Source organism: Caloenas nicobarica, chromosome 11 (genome assembly GCF_036013445.1).
Source record: "Caloenas nicobarica isolate bCalNic1 chromosome 11, bCalNic1.hap1, whole genome shotgun sequence".
Lineage (NCBI taxonomy): Eukaryota > Metazoa > Chordata > Aves > Columbiformes > Columbidae > Caloenas > Caloenas nicobarica.
This window is the reverse complement of record NC_088255.1, coordinates 13,515,062-13,535,124: the sequence shown is the minus strand read 5'-3', so window position 1 is coordinate 13,535,124 and position 20,063 is coordinate 13,515,062. Positions and strand designations below refer to the sequence as shown.

Genomic DNA, 20,063 nt, shown 5'->3' with positions numbered 1-20,063 from the left:
GCATCTAGGTTGAGCACTGGAGGGAGTGCTGGACCTGGGAGGGCACCTCCTGCCTTATGTTTGAGGACAGGGTGGACACAGAAACTAGAAAGGGATGGTTTCTGCGTTTCCGGCACCTTTGAAAACAAGTGCAGTGGGACCTCTCCTTCAGCATCTTCTGGTGGCTCCTGCCAGGGACAGCCCTTTTCTCTCAGATCTCTCAGATATAGTGTTATTTCCCCAAATGCGAAGCTATTTTTTGGAATACTCTGAATTTGGTAATTTTGGCCTTGTGGCCTTGTGATGGGCTTATTTTTTCCTGGTGAGACTTAGAAAAAAAACCCCAAATTATTTGCACAAGTTTTATTTCTTTACCAGTTTTTGCTCTATTTGAAATGACTTTGAACAAACTTTGGTAACATGGTGCTTTTATTTGTTAGAAAATAATTAGCAGGTTTACCCCAGGTCTGACTTAGCCTTCCTGAGTAATAACATCGTGAACCTCTTTTTAACTGTGTGTTGGTTGCAGTAAGGATGCTGGAAGTATTTTGTGTGACAGTGCACCCTCAGTAGAGACCAGGCAGCTAAACTGAAGTAATGCATTCCTTATTTTTCCAACATTTAGACTTTATTTATTATCTCTATCCTAAGCCTTGCTGTCTTGTATCTGCTTTTTACATAGGAATTGATCCTTGCGTTCTAGTCAGTAGCAATGCAACTGAAATCAGAGGCAAATGCTGGGACACTGGTTTCCCCCCTCTCCCCACGGGAGAGATCATGAGCGTTTTCTCCAGAAGCTTTGGGAAGACTTGCTGTCAAGATGTATGTGCTGCAGTGCCCGATGGCGTGAATGACACTGCCAGATGGACCCTGTGCTCAAGTGGCTCTGACCGCCGCCTGGGTCATCGCGTGTCTAGAGGCTTAGTCATCTTTTAGATGAAGTTTTTGAAATATTTTTTTTTTCTTTTAAGTTTATCAAAGAAGGCTCACTAAATTATTCTAAAATCTATGAAATGTGGTTTGTTCTTAGTCCAATAGGAATTTGCTTAAAAATACTTGGAAAAAGCATTTCTCAGTTTATGCTTTGATCTGTCTGTTGACCCGAAATTACTTTTTAACTGGGTGATGCACCAAGGCTGCTGTCTGACATAGATAATCTAATGCACCCTGGACCCTGCTCAGTCAGTGTGTTTGCTACCTTTAAAATGCTGCAAGAAGCACAAATATAGCTGGAGCATCTCATCTGGAGTCACGGACAAAAATAAACCTGACATTATTATATTAGACTTGGACACAGGTCTAACTGGTGGTGTGCTTTGATAACTTTGACATCTAACATTTTTAAGCAGACTTTAAGGTTTGTAGGCTTTGCTGCTTTGGTGCCTGAGCCTTTCTCGGTCCAGCTCTTTTCTCTGAGGTTCTTGGTTTGGTGTTTGTATCCTTCTCTAAGGCTGCTATGACAGAAAGCCATGGTTGTGTTTTTTCCCTGGTCGTACAGAAGTGGCAGTTGGACATGATGGCCTAGCTGCCAACTGCAAATGCCTTTTTTTTTTTTCTTTGTACATCAAGGTCAAAATTACATAGATTTGCAATCAGCTTGCTCTCTGTTACCTTACTAAAGCACTTTTGTAGCTCTCTTACCTCCCTTCCTGCACTGAAACTCCTAAATTTAGTAGCTCTGAAGCCCAAGGGTTAGAATTGTGCTGTGAATTTGCCACAGCTCATTTTGTTTGCATTATGCCCATTCAGACTATTTAACAGCTGTTCCCTTTCTGCTGCTTGAGTTTAGGGAGCTGTCGGGAGCTCCCAGCAGAGTTTGACCACAGGGCTGCTCTGGTTCCATGTCACTGCTATTACTCCCACTGCTACACCAGTAGCTGTATTTATATTTGCAGTATCACCAGCTACAGGCCTTTCTATTTTAAGTATCCCCGGCATGCTGTAGCCTTTCCAGAACATGATTTACACTATTAGGGAAAATGAAAGGTGCATCCAACAGAAAGCAGCAAGCTTGCAAGAGTTTGGATGTACATCAAGTTTCCTTGGGGCGTACCTTAAGAGAAATGACAGCTGGTTATGAATTATGACTGCTGGAAGATTTCTATCACTTAAAGAAAACTAACAAGGAGAGATTCTGACTGATTCTGCTTAATTTTTTCAAGTGCACCTACATTGGTAAAGTACTTCTGTTTTCAATGATAAGTAGCTTTTAACTCAAAGCCTCAAATGCAACGTGTCCATAAGATGGAGTTGTCACTGACATTAGTGTTTGGTAAAGATGCTCTGCCATGCTCCTCCAACCTATCATCTTTTTCTAAACTTTCTTAAAGGTGATAAAACTGATCTTGGCACTCTTGCAGAACCATGTTCTAAACAACCTCTGCGTGTGAGTGATGCTGAAGGGTGAGAGGGGGGGTTCAGCTGCTCACCATTCCCTCAAAGTCATATTTGATATGTTAATATTTCAAGGAGGCACATAGGGGAATTTGATGTCTTCACATGGAGTTCTGCACTGGATGTGCTTGCTGGGGAAAGGAGAACATATGTAAGGGTTCAGTGGCTTCTTGTTGGCTCAGCTAACTGCATTTTAATAGTTCTCAACATTATTAAAAACCTTACATGGAATCTCTTTAGTTCTATTAAAAGGGTTTGGCTGGTAGGAACATTCAACTTCTAAATGTCTGAAAACTACAGTAGTTCAACAAACTTACTTCTATGAATTAATAAAGAATTTAATAACAAATGCCCTGTGAGTAAATGGCTTGTGTAGAGCCCGTGTAGCAATACATGCACAGAGTAGTTATTGAAGAGTTACAAGGGTCTTGTTGCAACTATAAATATCCTTGTATATCTTTCCAATGGGTGATGCAGTGCCTGGGCAACATCAGTTTCTTGATACCATCTGTCATGACTGAAACCTTTGTAACTTGTATTTTTCCATGCTTTTAAGTATATAATCAGTAGTTTAAAAGACAAAGACTAAATGTCACTGTTTCTGGACCAAAAATAATTTGGGTTGGAGGGGATCCCTGCAGGTCATCTGGTCCAACCCCATGGCTCAGTATCCAAGTTCAAAGTTGGAGAAGCTTTGCGTATCTCCCAAGGATCACTGATGAAAATGTTGAACAATGTTGATACCAATATTGAACCCCCTGAGAACTGCTACTGTTAACCACACTCCACGTGTGGGTTGACCTGCTGACTGCTGCCTGTAGAGCTGGGCAGTCTGTCCACATTTCCTCCCACTTTGTCAGGCAAACAGCGATGGCTGCTGTCAGGTTCTGTCCTCCAGGCTGGCAATCTCGCCGCAGGAGGCAGTCGGTTTGGCGATGCACCATTTCCCTGGCACAGGAGCTGTCCCATCGCCTCCCCCCGATCCCGGTGTAGATGACACAAGTGTCTGACCCCTTTGCTTTGCCCTTGTACTACCAGCCACAGACATAAAACGGTCTTTGCAGAGAACAGCCCGTTAAGAACCAAGGCAGAGTGGAGGATTGTTGATTTCTAATCTATTTTCTTTAGGTCAGAGGGCTTAGCTGTGTCTGTGTTTGCAGAATGACCTTTACCAGGGTTGCAGGGCTGTTGTCTTTCCTTCCAGCTGCCAGTGCCGGGCTCTTCCCAATGCCTTTCACTGCCTGAATGTTCTAGGTTTCAGAACAATGTACTGAGATGTACATTGAGAGTGGGAAGAGTTCGTTTCCTATTGAACAAATCAATTGCTGGTAACTTTCCACATTATTCTTTCTCAGTTTTGTCACTGAATATTTTCCAGGAGCTGTTTTTTTTCTGGTAACAGTTTTGGGTAGAAAAACTATAGGCTGTTTTTTGTTGGAGTTCAGTCAGAAGCAGCTAATATTAAGAGGAAAAACTCATTTGCATTTTCAGAACTTTTGTACGATTAAGTTTTCAATAACAGAGATTTTTATTTTTTTTTCTTTACATGCTAACAAAACCTGTGTATGTAGAAAAACTGTGTTTGAGTGCACAGAGATTAAGCCAGCTATAAATAGCATCTTCCGTGACCCTGCTGGAATTTTCTTTAAGCTTGGAAACACTGAAGTGTGTGTTTTGTCAGATTTGAATCATGAACCCTGAAGAAGAGCTAATGAGTTCTTATTTCTTACCCCTAATCTCCAACTAGAGCATTCTTTATACAAACAGAGATCAGTCTGAAACTGTAGCTCAGGCTTCAGTTGCCTTTTTTAACTTCTTTTACTTGCTTTGTTAATTGTGATGGGTTTTTTCTGCTCCTGTTGGTGTGTTTATGAAAATAATTAATTTCAGCCCATATTATCAAACCCATGCAAGCTGTGCAATTGTTGCTGTGGCTGACAGTTTACAAAATCTACTTTATTTCCTGATGTACTTAAAAACAAGCTTCTCCTCGTGTTGTAACTCTTAGCCTTATGAAATACATGGCTTTCTCTCTTACTGTCTCATTTTCCTAGCAGCTTAATGACGAGTCGTAGCTGGGACTAAATGATCAACTCTTGGGACAAAAGCCGTGTTATCTGCTACCTGTCCTGGTGGATCTGGTCATAGGCAATTGGTGGCAAGCGCTCGTTTGCTTTGGGGCTGAGATTTGCTTCTGGCCTTTAAAAGTGTTCCCAGGGTTTCCTGCACCCAAACAGGCTGGGGTGCAGTTAACATAACTGTTAATTATGTTTTGCCAACAAAATAATAACAAATTATTACCCCCCCTCCCCCCCCCAGGTTGATTGAGATTGAAGTGTTTCATATGAATTTCTTTCAGCATCTATTAGTGTTTAAACTATAACAGATGTGTTGGTAAGTAATTTAATCTTTGCTTCAAAACTTTTTTCTTTGTCTTCTGTATCTGTATAGAACAGAATTGTATAAAGTAAATTCCAGTGCTTGACTAGCTCTTGTTTGGCATGAAGTCATAGAGCACTTAAAATTCCTCATACAACAGCTTTAATTGCTTGCTAATCTTGCCTAAAGATTGCTGAGAATGTCAGCTTGGTTCTCCTGTTGATTATTTTCAGTAGCATAGACAGCAAATGCTTGGAAAAAATGTACTAGGAGCATGTAACATAGAATGTGGGTAAAGGCATAAGGAAACCCTTGCCTAGAGGTCAAACTGTTAACATTAGGTTGTTGCTTATTGATCTGTATCACTAGTCTGACAGATGTGTAGCTTTTGTAGAATGAGTTAATAATTTCTTGGTGTAATGCAAAATCAACACCCCATTGACCTGAGCCCCTGAGCACAACCACCGTGGAAGGAGTGGGTGTTGGATGGTGTTCCCAGTGCTGCTGCTCTGCTCCGTGGAGCCTTCCTCAACGAACTGCTCTTTTGGGCAAAGATTGACCCATAGCCATGCCTTCCTCTTCCCTTTCTACGTCGTGTTGAGCTTTGATGAATGTGTTAGTACTCATGTTGTTGGCTGTTCCCTTTTTTTAGAAATAAATCTTACCCGCGGTAACTCTATATGCACGGTGAGTAATGGAGAAATCATTGCTCGTTAATGATTCACATACAGGTTCCTGTATTGCTGTTGCTCAGTCGCTTGTGTTGCTGTTGTCTTCGACAGGATTGCTCAGATGAGCACTTAGGCCTGATTTTCATAGTTTCAGTCGGGTTATGTTAATGACAGGATGGTGGGTGTCTGCCTTTGGTTACTGATCATCTGGTCCAAAGTATATCACTCCAGAGCTCGTCCCAGTGATGCTTTCAGCAGGCTGCAAGAAATTCTGTGCCTTTGAACCTTGCAATCAAAATAATGTTGGTGCTACTTAAAGACCACTTTTAAGTTATTTTTTTCTTGGTTTGCAAAAGCTATGCTTGCTGGTTTGCTTAAAGACTTAAGACGTGATTTACCTGTCCCACTGTGTGTACCTCTTGTACACTAAAAAGATTAAATACTAAACTTTGCTTTTCCATTTTGAAGCTTATTTTCAGGTAAAGTCCTCATCACAGCCTCTCCAAAGTGCTTGCCGTCTGTATGCACACTTGGTGATCTGTTTTCTTGCGAAGTGCGTGTGCTTTGCTGCTGCAGTTGTAGGAATAGCGCACGTAATGAAGGGGCAAAAGCAAATTTCAACTCTCAAGTAACTCAGTTGCAGAAACAGAGGTCTGAAAGCAATGCCTGGGGTCACTGAGTCCAGTCCTTTGTCTTCGTCGTGCCTGTCATATCCTCCCTAGCCTGATTGAGTTACGCAGATGAAGCTTGCCTAATAATTCAGCTTCCTATTTTGTAACAGTCATTATTGTAAGCTGTTTCATGGTGCCATTGTTCAAATAAACTCAAAAAAAAAAAAAGGGCTCGCACAAGAACAAGAGGATGCTTTCCCCGCTTCTGGCTTGGTTACTTCCTGAAAAAAAAAACAACAACCAACACTCACCATGCAGTGCTTGGGATTATTCAGCAACAGTCAACCCAATAATACAAATTAATAACGTAAAGCCTGCTGGAACCTTCAGGATGTTAACCGTATGAAAATGCTGTGGCCTGACTTGTAAACATTCCATTTTTAATCTTTTTTTTTTTTTTTTTTTTTATGTCTGCTCACCTTCCAGCATGGGTGGCCAAAGCCCAGCGGCTCCGAGTCGTTTCCCAGGAGCACGGTGTGGGCTACCGGAGGGCCTGGCCTTGCCGGTGTTGTGCTTAAGTCCAAGGTCGGTGTGAAAACCCACAGGCCAGAGCAGAGCAGCTGAGAGGCCACAGGCAGGAGGAGTGGGAGGCTACAGCAGATCCTGGGCCAAAGGGGTACGTGGTATCAGGCTCCATCAGGGAGAAGCATGGCAGACTCTCTGATAAAAACGGGTGATTTGCAAACTAGTTATTTTTGTTGCTTTTAGGAGTTCCTGCAGTTTATTTACTTCTAAGGAGAAAAATCAGATTTTTTTTTTAACAAAATTACTATTTGTAGTGGGTTTTACATATAGATTTTTTTTTTTTTTCTTGCCGGTGGTGAGCCAGATCAGGGTTTGTGCAAGGGAAGGCTTTCTTCTCATTGTTTTCCTACTGTCGTTTTGCACCAATGGCCTCATACCCTCTCCTTTTTCTTCCATGTTGCCCTTCCCCACTTTCTCCTCCCCGCACGCTGCCCTTTCTCTCCCGTCCCACCTGTTTGCCCCTGGAGCGGAGCCGGGGCTGGCAGCGATGTGCTGCGGGATGTGCCAGAGGGGAGCCAGGAGCCCGGCTGCCAAAGCACCTTTGCCGTTGTAAATTCATAAGCTCTGGGATGTCGCATACCAGAGAGCTCAGAGCTGCATTTGGGATTAAGTTTGTGCAAAAAGTGGGAATGTCTATGTTTAGACTTTTTTTTAAAAATTGAACTCTTAATAGCTAAAGTGAAGGAGCACAAAACCTGAATACTTTTATTTTTTTTTGCAAGGGATACCCCTTCAGCAGCCCTGAGATTGCTCCGCATTGTTTTGATCCACATGAATTGTTCGAGAGACCTGGGCCTAAGCTCGTATGGGAAATGGCTCTGAATCAATGAAAGAAAACATTCAACAATGTGCATTTTATAAAAGCATTTAAACTTTTTTTTTTGGTTTTGTTTAGTAATAAAAGGAACAAAGCTATTATTAGTGACCATGGGCTGGGGAGTTTGCTAAAGCAGCAATAGTTACTCATCTGTTTTCATTTGCAGAAGTATTCTAACAAAGGCAGCCACAAATGCAGCGGCAGGGTTAGGAGGTGGATGGTAGGAGTGGAAGTGCAGTTTCTGGAAGCGGGTGCTTACTAAGACCTTTCTGTCTAGTCTTGGCTTTGTGGCCATCAGGAGCGCAGTTCTCTGGGAGCTGGTGCGTTGCCGGATCGAAACGTGAAAGAATGAGTTCCCTGGGTAAGTTCTTGCTCCTTTTTCTCTAAGCTGGAGCAGAGCTGTACAGAGCAATTGTCCCTCCTGGTGCCAGCACGGGGTTGTGTTCGCACATCGGCTGTTGCAGCTGCTTTGCAGGAGCTGGAGAACAAGCAGTGTTGTAGGATTTTTTTTTTTTTTTTTTCCTGCTCCCTCCCCTCCTGGTTCATGTAGGAATAAAATTAAGGAATTATTTGCTTTACAACAACAAAAAACCCAAACCCACACAGGGTGGTAAATATTTCTTTGCTCTTTTCTTCTTCTACGAAGCAGCCTAACAAGCGTGCACAAGACCTTTGTATGTGCTTTAATGTCCAGCCAGCTGGTTCATGGTTCGCTCTGTTGCAAACACCGTGGACTGCAGAACTGATGCTGTACGTAGTGGGGTCGATGCTGCCTTGAGATTGCCGTTTTGCAATTTCCTCAGATGCAGTAAGGGCAGTTGAGTTTTTAGTTGAAAATACTGTAGTGAAATACTGTCTTTGCCTAAAGAGCTGTCGTCCATGGGGAGAATGAAATACCCCTATTAATTTCCTTGAGTTTGGGACCATGTCCCAACTAAATTTGGTTATGATGCACTGAAGATATACTTGAATTTAATGTTGTAATTAAATGCTTAGTGGAAGTTTTCTATCTAATAATCTCATTAAAATCAGCCTCTCTTTCTCCCCAGTGCTATAGCAGTTAAGAGGCTGACCTTATAATTTGGGTTTAAATCCTAAGGCTACTGGGACAAATACCATGAGGAATGTCTTGAATGAGTAACATAAGCTTTCTGAAGTGTTTTCAGAATTTGTTGTATGCTTAGATGTCTGCGTGCTGAAGATGGGAACATAAATCCATGGAAAGACCTAAATGGATAGCAAGGATGGAGAAGGAGAACTCTTGTTTGTGCATAGAGATCTGTTGGGGCAGCTGACCCAGAAGTTCCAAGTATTTTTCTAGTGTCTGAAATGATATTGTCTGTGGTTTTTAGATAACAGATAAGCAAAGGAGGAATAATTGGGCTGCTTTATCAGGTTGCTTACAGAAACTTGAAATTTAGCATGATAGTTGAATAAAAGTTCTTATCTGTATTTATGGCTGTTAATGGTCAGAAGCTGCCATTTAAGAGTATAGATTAAGTTGTGTTTTACTTTTATTAAAATTCTAAATATATTTTTCTTGGATTTTATACAAACATTTTTCCAAGAAAACATACTTTCTCTCTTCACTGCATGAAATAATATTTTGCTTTCAGATGCCAAGCTTTTGGGAGTAGACTGATAGAATAGGAAAAATGTTGCACTTGGTGATATATTTTTACAGGACATTTGGCAGGGCTTTCTTGACTTTTAGGAGCGTGTTGTTTTGTTGCTTGTTGGGTTTTTTTGGTTTTGTTTTGTTTTTTGTTTTTGTTTTTTTGTTTGTTTTTTTTAATTTGTAATCTTGCAGCGTTTTTTTACTGAAAGTTTTGCAAGCACAATAAAACATGTAGACGTAGAAGTTTGAAATGACCTGGCACTAAAGTGAACAAAGAAGTCTTCACATTCTTGAAACAGGATTCTGTGCATAGAACTTAAGTTTGCTTGGTTTTCCTCCATGGCAAACAAATTTTTGAAGTTTACTTTGGCAGTAATTCATACCACCATTATGTTAAATAGGAATGGAAGGAAGTTTCCAAGTGGCATGTTGTTTTATTGCTATGCGGAAATGCAGTTTAAAATCTATTTTCTGTAAGTACTTCGGTTATTTTATTTCCTTGTCTTCTTCCCATGCATTTGTAGGTTCCCAACCACATTGGAAATTGTTATATTCACCTTTTTAATTGGAATGAGGGAAGTATATGATTTGACAATTCTGGCTTGAAGTTCACTGTTTATATTTCTATGCATGTGAAATGTTAACCAATACAAAAATGCATGCAGGGTGGGTCCCACCTTGTATTTGTCTGATTTATTAGTTTCAAAGAGCTACACAGCATTTAATCTCAAATGAAAAATTACAAAAATGAAGTTTAGTATAGAAAACTTCAGCATTTTCCTGCCAATATAAATTTTTGGTTTGCTGCTCTAGTATGATGGAAAACGTTATTACAGAAAAATGCTTGGATGTCGCTTCTTGGAGAGTAATACTTGGACTGTTGATAAAACGATGCCGCTGTTGAATAATGCAGTGAGAAAATGGTAAATCAGTTAGAAACTGGGTTTTTAAGTTGTTGCAGCTAAATCTGGAACATTCTGGCCAATTTCTAACAAATCCGACTACTTCAGGTTTTCTGGAGCATGTTACCCCAGGAAAGCAAGATTGTGGGTTGCATCGTCTTGTTCAGGGTGGGAGAGAATCAGCACAGGAGAATCGTGTGGGAAAATAGGTCTTATCCATGAGTTATCCCTGTAGTAATATGTCCTTACAGTGATACGTTAGGAGTTGTCATGATTCTTTGAGCGGTTTGGGGAATTTTGTGTTTTGTTTTGAGGACGCTAATCTCATTTTAATTTTCTTAAGCTGTGTTGGAAGTGCCATGGTCTTCTAGAGGTGACTCAGATCGTTCCTACCAACTTCAGCCTGTTCTTTGCCTTTGGACACGGAGAGGGCTTTTCACCCTCTCAAACTACGGTCTTCTGCATTCACTGGAATTGCTGTTTTATTTTTTTTATTGCTTTTTTTATGGCAGTATATTGACATTTTCCTTAAATAAGGAAAGATAGAGCTTAACTGAAGTAGTAACATTAATACATTTTTATTGCCTGTAAGACCACTGGTATCAAAATGCCTCCCTTGCTGGCACTTGCTGTGTTTCTTCTGCAATCCTTTTCCAGGCCACTACAGTACCAAGGTCTTGGACCTGTTTGAAAACCAGACGCCGTTGGCCTGGGAACTGCATTATTCTGGCTGATTTTGCAATCCCTAATTTACCTGATGTTGGTTCTGTGTAGGTGTGTGGTAGGATGGGTGGTGAAATTTGATTTTTTTTTTTTTTTCTAGGGCTTTTTTACTCTTGTTTCAGGGAGTTTTTGAATCTCAGGCTGGAAAGATTTAATATGCTGGCTTTTTAGTAGGACTTAACACTTGTTGCATTTTTGAAAACTCATATTTAAGCATTAAGATATTAAAGACTTCAGTTTCAAACAACTTGTATATGGACTTAAACATTAGAACATATTACCTAATGGATTCGGTGTGCACTATTATTTTTTTCAATGTTAACATTTTCAGCTTCACATTGTTGTGTGTTTTGTAGGTAGTCTCTGCTTTCCCTCAATTATTTTTAAAAAACAATTTTAGCAGCATGAACTAATATAAGTGTCTTTAGAAAGTGCTTGTGCTGCCAGACAAGAGGATGTTTTTCAGGCTGCATACTTTGGGTTTGTGTACTTATTATTACTTTTTTTCAGAATACATTAGACTGTATTCAAAGAGCACCGAAGGATGAAGTACTTTGTTCCCAGGCTGGAAATAACGTGGCCAGTGAAGGTGTCTTTACTCTGCTCCACTTTTGAACTTCAGTGGAAATTTTAGATGGCAAGTCCAGGGTGTTGAATGGTGATGGGATGCCAACGGTTTGAGTTTTTTTGCGCTGCTTTCTTCTCTGCTAAACTTGTGAGTAGGTGTTGCAAGAGCCTGGCAATTTCACCTTCAGTTGTGTCTTGTGCTGTTTGTCAATACTTGGTATGATAACGAAAGACTGTTGGCTGCAGAGAATGGACGATGCTGGGAGTTAGAGATGTGGTTTCAAGACCTGTATTTACTGCCCAGGCTGTGTGTCCCCAAGTAAGTCCCCTCAGAGGTTCTGCTCAAAATCCTTGTGTTGAAAGTCATGACAGGTGATGGCATCTTTGTTAGATGATGTGTGGCTGTTGGACCCTTCAGCTGCTATCATGTTTTGGAAAGGTGTCCCTCTTAAATCTGCTCTGAATTAAATCTCTTTCTCTGCATGCCTTCTGTCTACTTTAAGTTGTCTCTTTTTGTAGTAAGTATTTATTGGGTTTATGTTTGTGTTGTGGAGGACCCCTAATCTTTGCATTGTTTGTTTTCGACTGGGAGAGGACGGGCAGGTGAGCTTCTATAGATTAGCCCATATGACCTGGTAGTTTAAAGCATGAGAGCTCCAGCTTTCCAGGATGGCAGAAAGTGGTGGGCAAATCAAGGTGTGGTGTTAAGACTCTTGAAGGTAACTTGGCTTAGTTCTCCTTGCAAAGCAAACTCTCTGGAAGGGAGTGCGAGTTTTCTTCCTCTCTCAAAGTCTGCTGTAGGTTATATGCATGTTATAAACACCTTGACCTGAAAAAACACTTCAATCAACTAACCAGTTTTGGCTGCCCAGTCTGGACTGCTAGACATGCCCCCAGGCTGGCCAGGAAGCCAGTGCCTGGAAACCAGGAGAAGAATGTATAGTAGGTGTGCCTTTTATTTTCCTATTTTTATTTAGTTCCTTGACTGAATAAATAATTTTTTTTTTTTTTTTTTTTTTCTCAAAACTGGTGACCTACTTGAACATATACGCAAAACGTCTTGATGCTGACTGTGGGCCAGTTAAACTGAATAATTTGGTATGGTCAACAGAAAGAAAAGGGGGAGGCTGATCGTTCCAATGTGAACAAATAACAGCTTCTCCTTTTCATCACCTGCTCCCACGGTTTTCTAACTCTAGCTTTCTTTTGCGCTATTATGTCAGTTATTTGTACTGCTTGATGGGAGTTTTGGCCTATTTAAGAAACAGCGACTTGGAAGAACTTTTGCATGACAAAAATGACCTTTATTTGGAGCCTATTTTTCAGACCTCTTCCTAATGTTAGTGCTTGGAAGTTAGTCTTATCTTTTGACTTATTCCATTTGAACATGTGACTGCCCCAAATTAAGGAAGCACTGGACCCCTCTGGTCTCTGCATGGTTCAGTGCACAAATCTGGGGAATAGTGTAGCAGCCAGACATAAAAGGTGGAATTGGCTAAACTGTAGTCACTTACTTGCAAAGTGGTGACATAGGCATTCAAGTTATTTCTGAATTAGTTAGAAAGGCGGGGTTGCATTTTTGAGCTATTATTTACTACTTCAGTTCAACACTTCTGAACTGTGGCTCACTCAGCTGGGCTGACGTGGGAGAGGACATGGGCGAGGGCGCCCTCGAAGGTGGGGGCGAGGGGGAGGAGAGGACTTCCAAGAAATTGCAGCACCGTGGCTGCTGACACTCGCTTCCTAGTTGACCCAGCGTGCCAGATGATGAGGAATGTTTTGTTAGAGTGCAGATAGGCTGGTAGCTCTAGAATAGCATCTTTGTTTTAGTGGGACCTGCTGAGAAGCCTGTTCAAGCCAGCCTGCTCACCTTCCACAAGGATTGTGTTTGGCCATGCTGAGCTCTGTGAAGGCAACAGCTCCTGTTGTGTGCAGTACTATATTCCAGCACTACTTCGGATCTGTGTGCTCTGCTAAAGAGTTTGTCTTGTGCTGCATCTGCCCTCTTGGAGCTTTTGGCTGGAGGGCATCTTCTGCGGCCCGTAATTCATTACTGGCTGCTTTGTTCCACAGTGACCTACTTTGATTAGGCCAGGAGTCGTTATCTGAAAAGAAGCAAGTTGTTCCTTTGCCAGTCCTCCAGTTGGAAACAGTTTCGGGACTGGACTTCTCAGAATGAGACTGTTGGTACCAATTTAATCTTGTTCATAGCTGGTTCATATTGCTTGGTGAAATGCCAGCATTCTCTCCTGGGTGTTTGTTTCTCTGCTGTATTTATAGACAGCAACACCCATCCCTGTCAACCTCCATTTTGTGAGATTAAAATGCCAAACTTTACTTTAACTTCCCACTATAATGTGGGCTCTTCTTTCTCTCATCCCTTCAATTTCAGATCCTTGTCCTTGGGCAGAGATGAGCAGGCAGGAGCCCTTGCCCACAAGGTCTTACATGAGTGTCTTATACTACAAACATTAGTGCTTCTCCATCCTCTCTGGGATTACCTTGCCTGATACAGCCTGAGGCTGCTGCTTTTCATGTTTGTGTTGCAAACATGGCTGGCCGCTTGTGACATTAGGAGTGACTCAGTCCCCTGGGCTCTTCTCTGTCCCATTGAGTTTAAATTCATCATAGAAATACTGATGATGGACCATATCCTGTTGTGCTTTGAAAGATCCTAATGGGGTTGTGGCAACTCACCAGAAAGGATGAGCTGTTTCTCTTGAACTGTGTTCTGAAATAATACAGACCGAATCCATCAGAGACAAGTCAAGGGGAATTTTACTCTAATCAATGAGTTGTTTCCCAGAAGTGTCAATGCATCCAAGTCTGGAGCCTTAGCAGAGGCGTTAGGTACAGATGTTTCAGGTTACTACAGAGGAGACTGAAGATTGAAAATAAGTGGGAATGTAAAGAGGGATCCAGGAAAGCGAACAAGCAATTCAGGTGTGTAATCTGGTAATAATCGTAAATGCTGTCTCTTTATAAGGGGAGAAAAAGCAACATAACTGTAATGTGGTGGGAACTCGAGGCAGTGCCTCATGGCCATAGGAGAGGCTGGTAGAAGTTGCAGGATGGTTTGGAATTCGGTGGTGTTGAAATCTTCGATTCTTTGACAAAACAGTGCTCGAAGGAGAGATGAATGGGGATAGGAGTAGAACAGGAACAGGGAGGGCACAGCGAGAGCCCAGATACTTGTGGTATCACGAGACCCCCACGTCTGCACCCTGGGTGTCCTTTCACCCTTCGCCTCTTGCCCCTTTTTCTCCCGGTGCAGTGCCAGCCCGTGGGCTGGGGAAGCAGGGACAAAGCTCCATCTAGTGTAGAAAGGGAGATGTCTGGGAGCTGCAAAATAAGAAATCTTGCAGGAGATGGCTTTCCCTAGTCCAGGCATGGGGGTTTGGGGATTTTTTTGGTTTATAACTTGTAAATAGGATTGTAAACACTTTGGCTGTGCAAGTGTTAATTGAATAATGGCTTTCTGACAGGTGATGCTGATTTTCTGTACTGAGGAGTGTGTAGAGGTTAATACTGGCTTTAATACAATTTTAAGTAGCCTATAATATCAGTTCTAGGCAAAAACAAATGTGTGTCCTTCTATTCAGATTAGGAATTGTATAGCCAGGTTATAGCTCTGTGAAGAGAAGGGACAAAAAAGTTTAAAGATGTGTAAGGTTAACACTTTAAAGTATCTTTTGACTATTCCTGATTGATTTGTACAGTCTTAAACTTACAGTAAGTGATAGTTATTACAAGTATAAATTGAAAAGGCATTTTATTATCTACTTTTAAAAACAAAACAAGAATAACAAATCATCGTGTTTGTTCTGGAGGCTGCTAAAAATAGATTCTCCCCCCCTGAGTGCTTAGAAAACCAAGTGCAGTTCCTGAATGTGGCTTTGCAGCAGCCTCCATGAAAGGATGTAAAAAATATTTTCAGGGTATTAGACCCATATTGGCAACTCAATATGAGGCAGCTACTAAGTTTCTGAATTCAGCAAATAATTGTATGGTACAAACAGGCGACTATAATTCAGATTTTTTCTGTGGATGATGCGGGGAAACATTTTTTATTTTTCCTTAATCCACCTATGATGGTTCATTCTTATAAAAAAATATGCTGGTTGTCCTTGTACCTGTAGTACCTTTTCTGCAGCTCAGTGCCAAAGACCACTTGGTGGAATTTGTCCCTGCCTGCAGTGCTGGCTCTTTGAAATATGTGGGCAGTGGGGATCAAGCACTTGCGTGGGCTTTTATTGTGGTTTTGGGGGTTTTCATAGTTGCCAGCATACTGGGGATTCTTCCTGCCCGAGGAATAGAAGGTGAGTGATGAGAAGGTGAAGTTTGCATCCAAAGTGGTTGGTGAAGGTGCGGGGATGGTTTCTAGTGCTGACCTTTCTCAGCCTGGAAGCTGAAGAAATGGGAGGGTCATTTTGCTCCCAGCACCATGTTTCCCAAGTGTTTGTTTTGCAGAAACGTGCAGCTGCTACCAAGTCGAGGCTGAGAGCTTTTACAAAACGGCTTTTTAGGGTCAGCAGTACCGTTGGCTGCTGGGCTCCAGTGAGTCTGGAACTGTACATCATTTCCAGGTGACTCTGCTGCAAGTTTATAAACCGGGCTGAGTAATTTAGCGCTGTATAATCGGCTGCTGTAGCCCAAAATAAGAGAAGGTGTGAATTGCTGCTCCACAGTAATGGTGGGTGTTCCCACAGGTACTTTGCCAAGGTCACGAATGCTAAATAAACCAGATTAAACAAAACCCTGTTGCAAGAATTCATGATTAACTGTAGCGCTTGCAGGATTTATTGGTTATAAACTAAGCTCCTGCCTTTATTTTTTTTGTCCTAGTAACTAAGGCAGATGTCAACTTCAAGTCCAGGGAAACATTTTTTGGCTCTTGTCTCTGTTTACATGATTCAGGAGTTTGCAGTAGTTCCATAACAAATATAGCTTTGAACAGAAATAGCCATTCAAGTGCTATGCTTCTGGCAGTGCAGAGGAGATTAAGAGGGTCTAACAAAAAGGCTTGTAAATAGTTTTGAGTTGACTGCCCCCCCTCCACCCCTTTTTTTTTTTTCCCCAAATGAACCAATAGCTGTGTAATGCATTTTGAAAAGGAGTGGTATTCCTGCAGCAAGTTACATGGACAGCATGTCTCAGTTGTCATGAAACAGTGCAAAACATGGTGCATGCTGAATAGTTTTACTTTAAAATAGTTTTTTTTCTAGAACTGCAGCAGCTGTATTAATTTCTAAAAATTTAGTTGGTTGCACAAAATTGTTTCTGAGGATTTTTACTGGTGTATCTTCTTAAAGAAGAGCTTATGCTTTTTGGATACAACATGAGACAGATGCAGAACAACAGTGTGATGGCAAAATGAAATGAAGCAGGCCTGTATTTGAGTTGTTAAGAAAATATTTATAAATAAATTGAGGAGGATCTTTTTGTATATGTTTGGACACTTTGAAATCAGAAAGTATAATTACAATGTTGCTTGCATGTTCTTATTTTGAATGAGGATTCATTCTGTATTATGTGTTTGATTTGTTATTTCTTTTATTGACATGTGACCCAAGTTTAATTATTTTCCTCTTTCCCTCTCCCTGGCATTCATGAACAGTTTCTGGCTAGAAATAAGGTACAGAATATTTTTAGGGGAGTGGAGGGAGGCTTGCTAAAACAGTCCTGGGAGATGCCAATTCCCCCATACTCTAGCCTTTAAATCAATACTAAATATTTCTGTGAAAGACTGCAGTTCATATAGATGTCATGAACTTAAAATATAATTTACAGCTGTTGGGTGGTGGGTGAAGAGATCCTCTGATCAGCACTTGCACTGACCTACCCCAGCCATGCTGTGCAGCTGCAGACCCTGAGGTGCTTGGACATGACCCACAGCGAACACCCAAAGGTTGTAAGCACAGAAGAACCATGTACCCACCTTGGGAAATCCCTGACCTGGGAGTGGCTGGGATTTCGGAGAGGTACTTGGGGACAGAGGGACCTTATTGCTGGATGTGGCTGTGCTGAGGGTGCTGCTGGATCCTGTGGTAGCGTAGTAGAGCATCCTGATGCACTGCTGGGGTTTGTTTTCTCCAGGAGCCTTGGTTTGGGCTTACCTCATGTCAGAGATGCTGTAGGTCACATCAAATAATAGCCCAAGCAAGGGAATGGAAGGCCATCTCTTCTGTAGTTGTTTGTGGTTGGGCAATTCCTCCAGTGATGACTGCTTGGCCTCAGTTAGCAAGTTTGTAAACATCACTGATGCTTTGTTACATGCTCAGCTGGAGCTTATCGCACCTTCCTGTCTCTGCTGTGAGCACCCAAGGCAGCAGAATTGGTGCATCTGTCCTGCAATTGCAAATCACAATTGCAGTGTAAATATCCCAATGGTTGGTAAAGTAACTTGTTGCTGAATAAATGCTTCCCCCCCGCCTCCCCGCCAGTCCTTCAGCCTGCACAGTAAAACAATCCTCTTTGCCCCAATAACTCTTCCATAAATAGCCAAAAATGTAGGAGAACTATGAGCAATGCTTAAGGACTCTAAAATTGAAGTTTTTTTAAAATGTGTGGACGCTGAGGAATTGGTTTCTGCAGTCTGGAGAGTTGCTTCGTTAGAAAGAAAAGTTGCTAAAGACACTCCCTGATCTGATCAGGTCTTGTAGTGAACAGGTAGTGTTGTGGCTAGCGATTGACCTGAGAGTTTGCATAATATCTGTCCAAGATTATATTAATACTAGAGCTGTTGCAATAATGTGTTAGGGATAGTTTGTTCCCTTGCATGTAGTATTTGCTGTGAGGAGCAAGTCCTACACATTGGTAACACCAACCTATCACATACTGAGCATGGAGTTCACTTTGTGGTTTTCATTATGACTGTTTGGGGTTCTTAATCATTTAAAGCAAATCTTCCATAAACACTTTCCCTTTTGCTTCTCATGATCCTGTTTGCTCAGCATACCGGAGCAAGGATGTCATCTGTGTGAGACGAGGCTTCGAGCTGCCTCCTCGTCTTTGGAAAGCACTGAATACCTCTGTAACAGTGGAGTCGGCGAGCAGCAAACCTCGGATGAGCAGAGGGTTTAGGCTGGGAATTGCTGGGTCACTGTGAGCCTCGAGGAGCGTGGTGGCTTTTTGGCTGGGGGGGAATCTGAGCATGTGAATGACAGATACAAGGCTGTGAACACAACATGGTTGGGTCTTGTTTTCTGCAGGGCTGCCTCTGTGAATGAACTTGCTGTCTGACTGTGTAAGTGATGGATAATTTCTAAACACGGTGGAAAGGTGTTGTGGAGGCAGATCTGGGCACTATGTAGTTGCAAAGTAACAAAAAGTGTGGTGATCACACGTCATCTTCACCCTTGGCGACAGTGTTATCTTCTCTATTTACCCAGATAAAAGAAGGTAAATTCTATATTACAAAATCAAGAACTACAGAAGTTGTTAGTGGACTCTTATCTCCTCGCTTTTTCTTTTATCACCCGTTGCTTGTTTTAGCTATCTGGCTTTTTGTTTTGCAAATGTGTGTAGAGCTCTTCAGAGAGGGAAGTACCCATAGATGTGGTGTCTGAAAAATGGCTCAAAACGCCTTTGACAAGGTGACTGGTCAGGCTTTCAAGTGAAAGACAAATCTGCCTCCTGCCTTTTTTTTTTTTTTTTTCTTTTTGTGTAGTAGTAGTATCTTCTCTAAGCTTGTGATGGCTTTGAAAATTTGAGGAAGAGCACCAAACCCAGTATTGGGTATTTAAATTCCTTTAATCCTTTATGGAAACTTTTTGGGAGCTTGAGGTATTTGTGTGTGTAGGTATCTGCTCCTTTTCTGCCTGGGAGATTTGGCCTGTTTGAGCAGGGGTGGGACTAGGGACACAGTGTGTACACCATCACATCGAGTCTCTGTACCATTGCAGATGCACATCTGGCTCTTGAGAAATGCACCTCCAGTGGTTCCTAGGTGGGGGTTCACCCACGTGAACCTTGGATGTGAAGGAATTATGTCCCAAAAAACAAATTTGTCTTGCGCTCACCCTTTCCCTTCGTCTTTTTGGCGATAAAGATCGTGAGAAAAGGACGCCGTTACAGACAGTCCTTATCCACTCCTCTGATGGTGTTAATGGCCTGATCACACCCCTTTTAATTAATGAATGGGAGAAGTGCTTTCATCGCCAACCTGCGTTTCCCATTCCCATTCCTATTCCTGCAGCGGGATGTCCCTCTGCGGGACGGCGAGGGGGATACAGCCGCCTGGGTGAGGCAAGATGTAGAAAGATGCTGACTCCAAACTCCCGGCCTGTTTTGGAGTCCTTTTTGTGATACCTGAAGACCTTGTGCGTGGCTGCCTCAACCCTCCCCCTTCTTTTCTCCTCGGTAGGTGCTGGATTGCACAGGTCTGCAGTGCCGGCAGGCGCCGGGCACCGCTGCCCGCGTTCTGCTCTGTGGGGATTGGAGTTGCCAGGTCCTTATCTGGAGCCACCCCTAGAGACACGGCCGGCCTGGACGTTGCTTGACTTTCACCCGAGGGTGCTCGGCAAAAGCCCTTGGACACGAGGTGGGGGGGAAGATGGAAGCTGTTAGAGTTGAGATGTTCATGCCCTGCTCCTTTGACAGCGTCTGTCTGTAAGTGGCGCTTTCCCGGAGCGACGGCACCGTGAGCGGATTGTGTGATTGATGTGTTGTGATGGAGGTTGTGTTCTGGGAGTTAAAAATACTGTGCTTGCGAGCTGGCCACTGTCTTCTGCAGAGCCACAGGAGCCGTGGCTGACCGGCTGAGAGAATGCTGGTGACTTTCAGGAGGGGAAGACTTATAAAATGCTCCATGTTTAA

General features: G+C 42.3%; 1 protein-coding gene across 6 annotated transcripts in view; it reads left to right on the top strand.

Moving 5' to 3' along the window:
• Positions 1–20,063, top strand: part of MITF (melanocyte inducing transcription factor) — a 109,216-nt gene that overhangs the window by 33,225 nt on the left and 55,928 nt on the right. The window contains exon 1 of one of the 6 annotated variants that reach the window (XM_065642927.1): positions 7,722–7,797. The exons of the other annotated variants lie outside the window; for them this stretch is intronic. The gene's annotated coding sequence lies outside the window, so the exon portion shown is untranslated. Of the gene's footprint in view, positions 1–7,721; positions 7,798–20,063 lie in introns of those variants that run through there. 6 annotated transcript variants of the gene reach the window in all.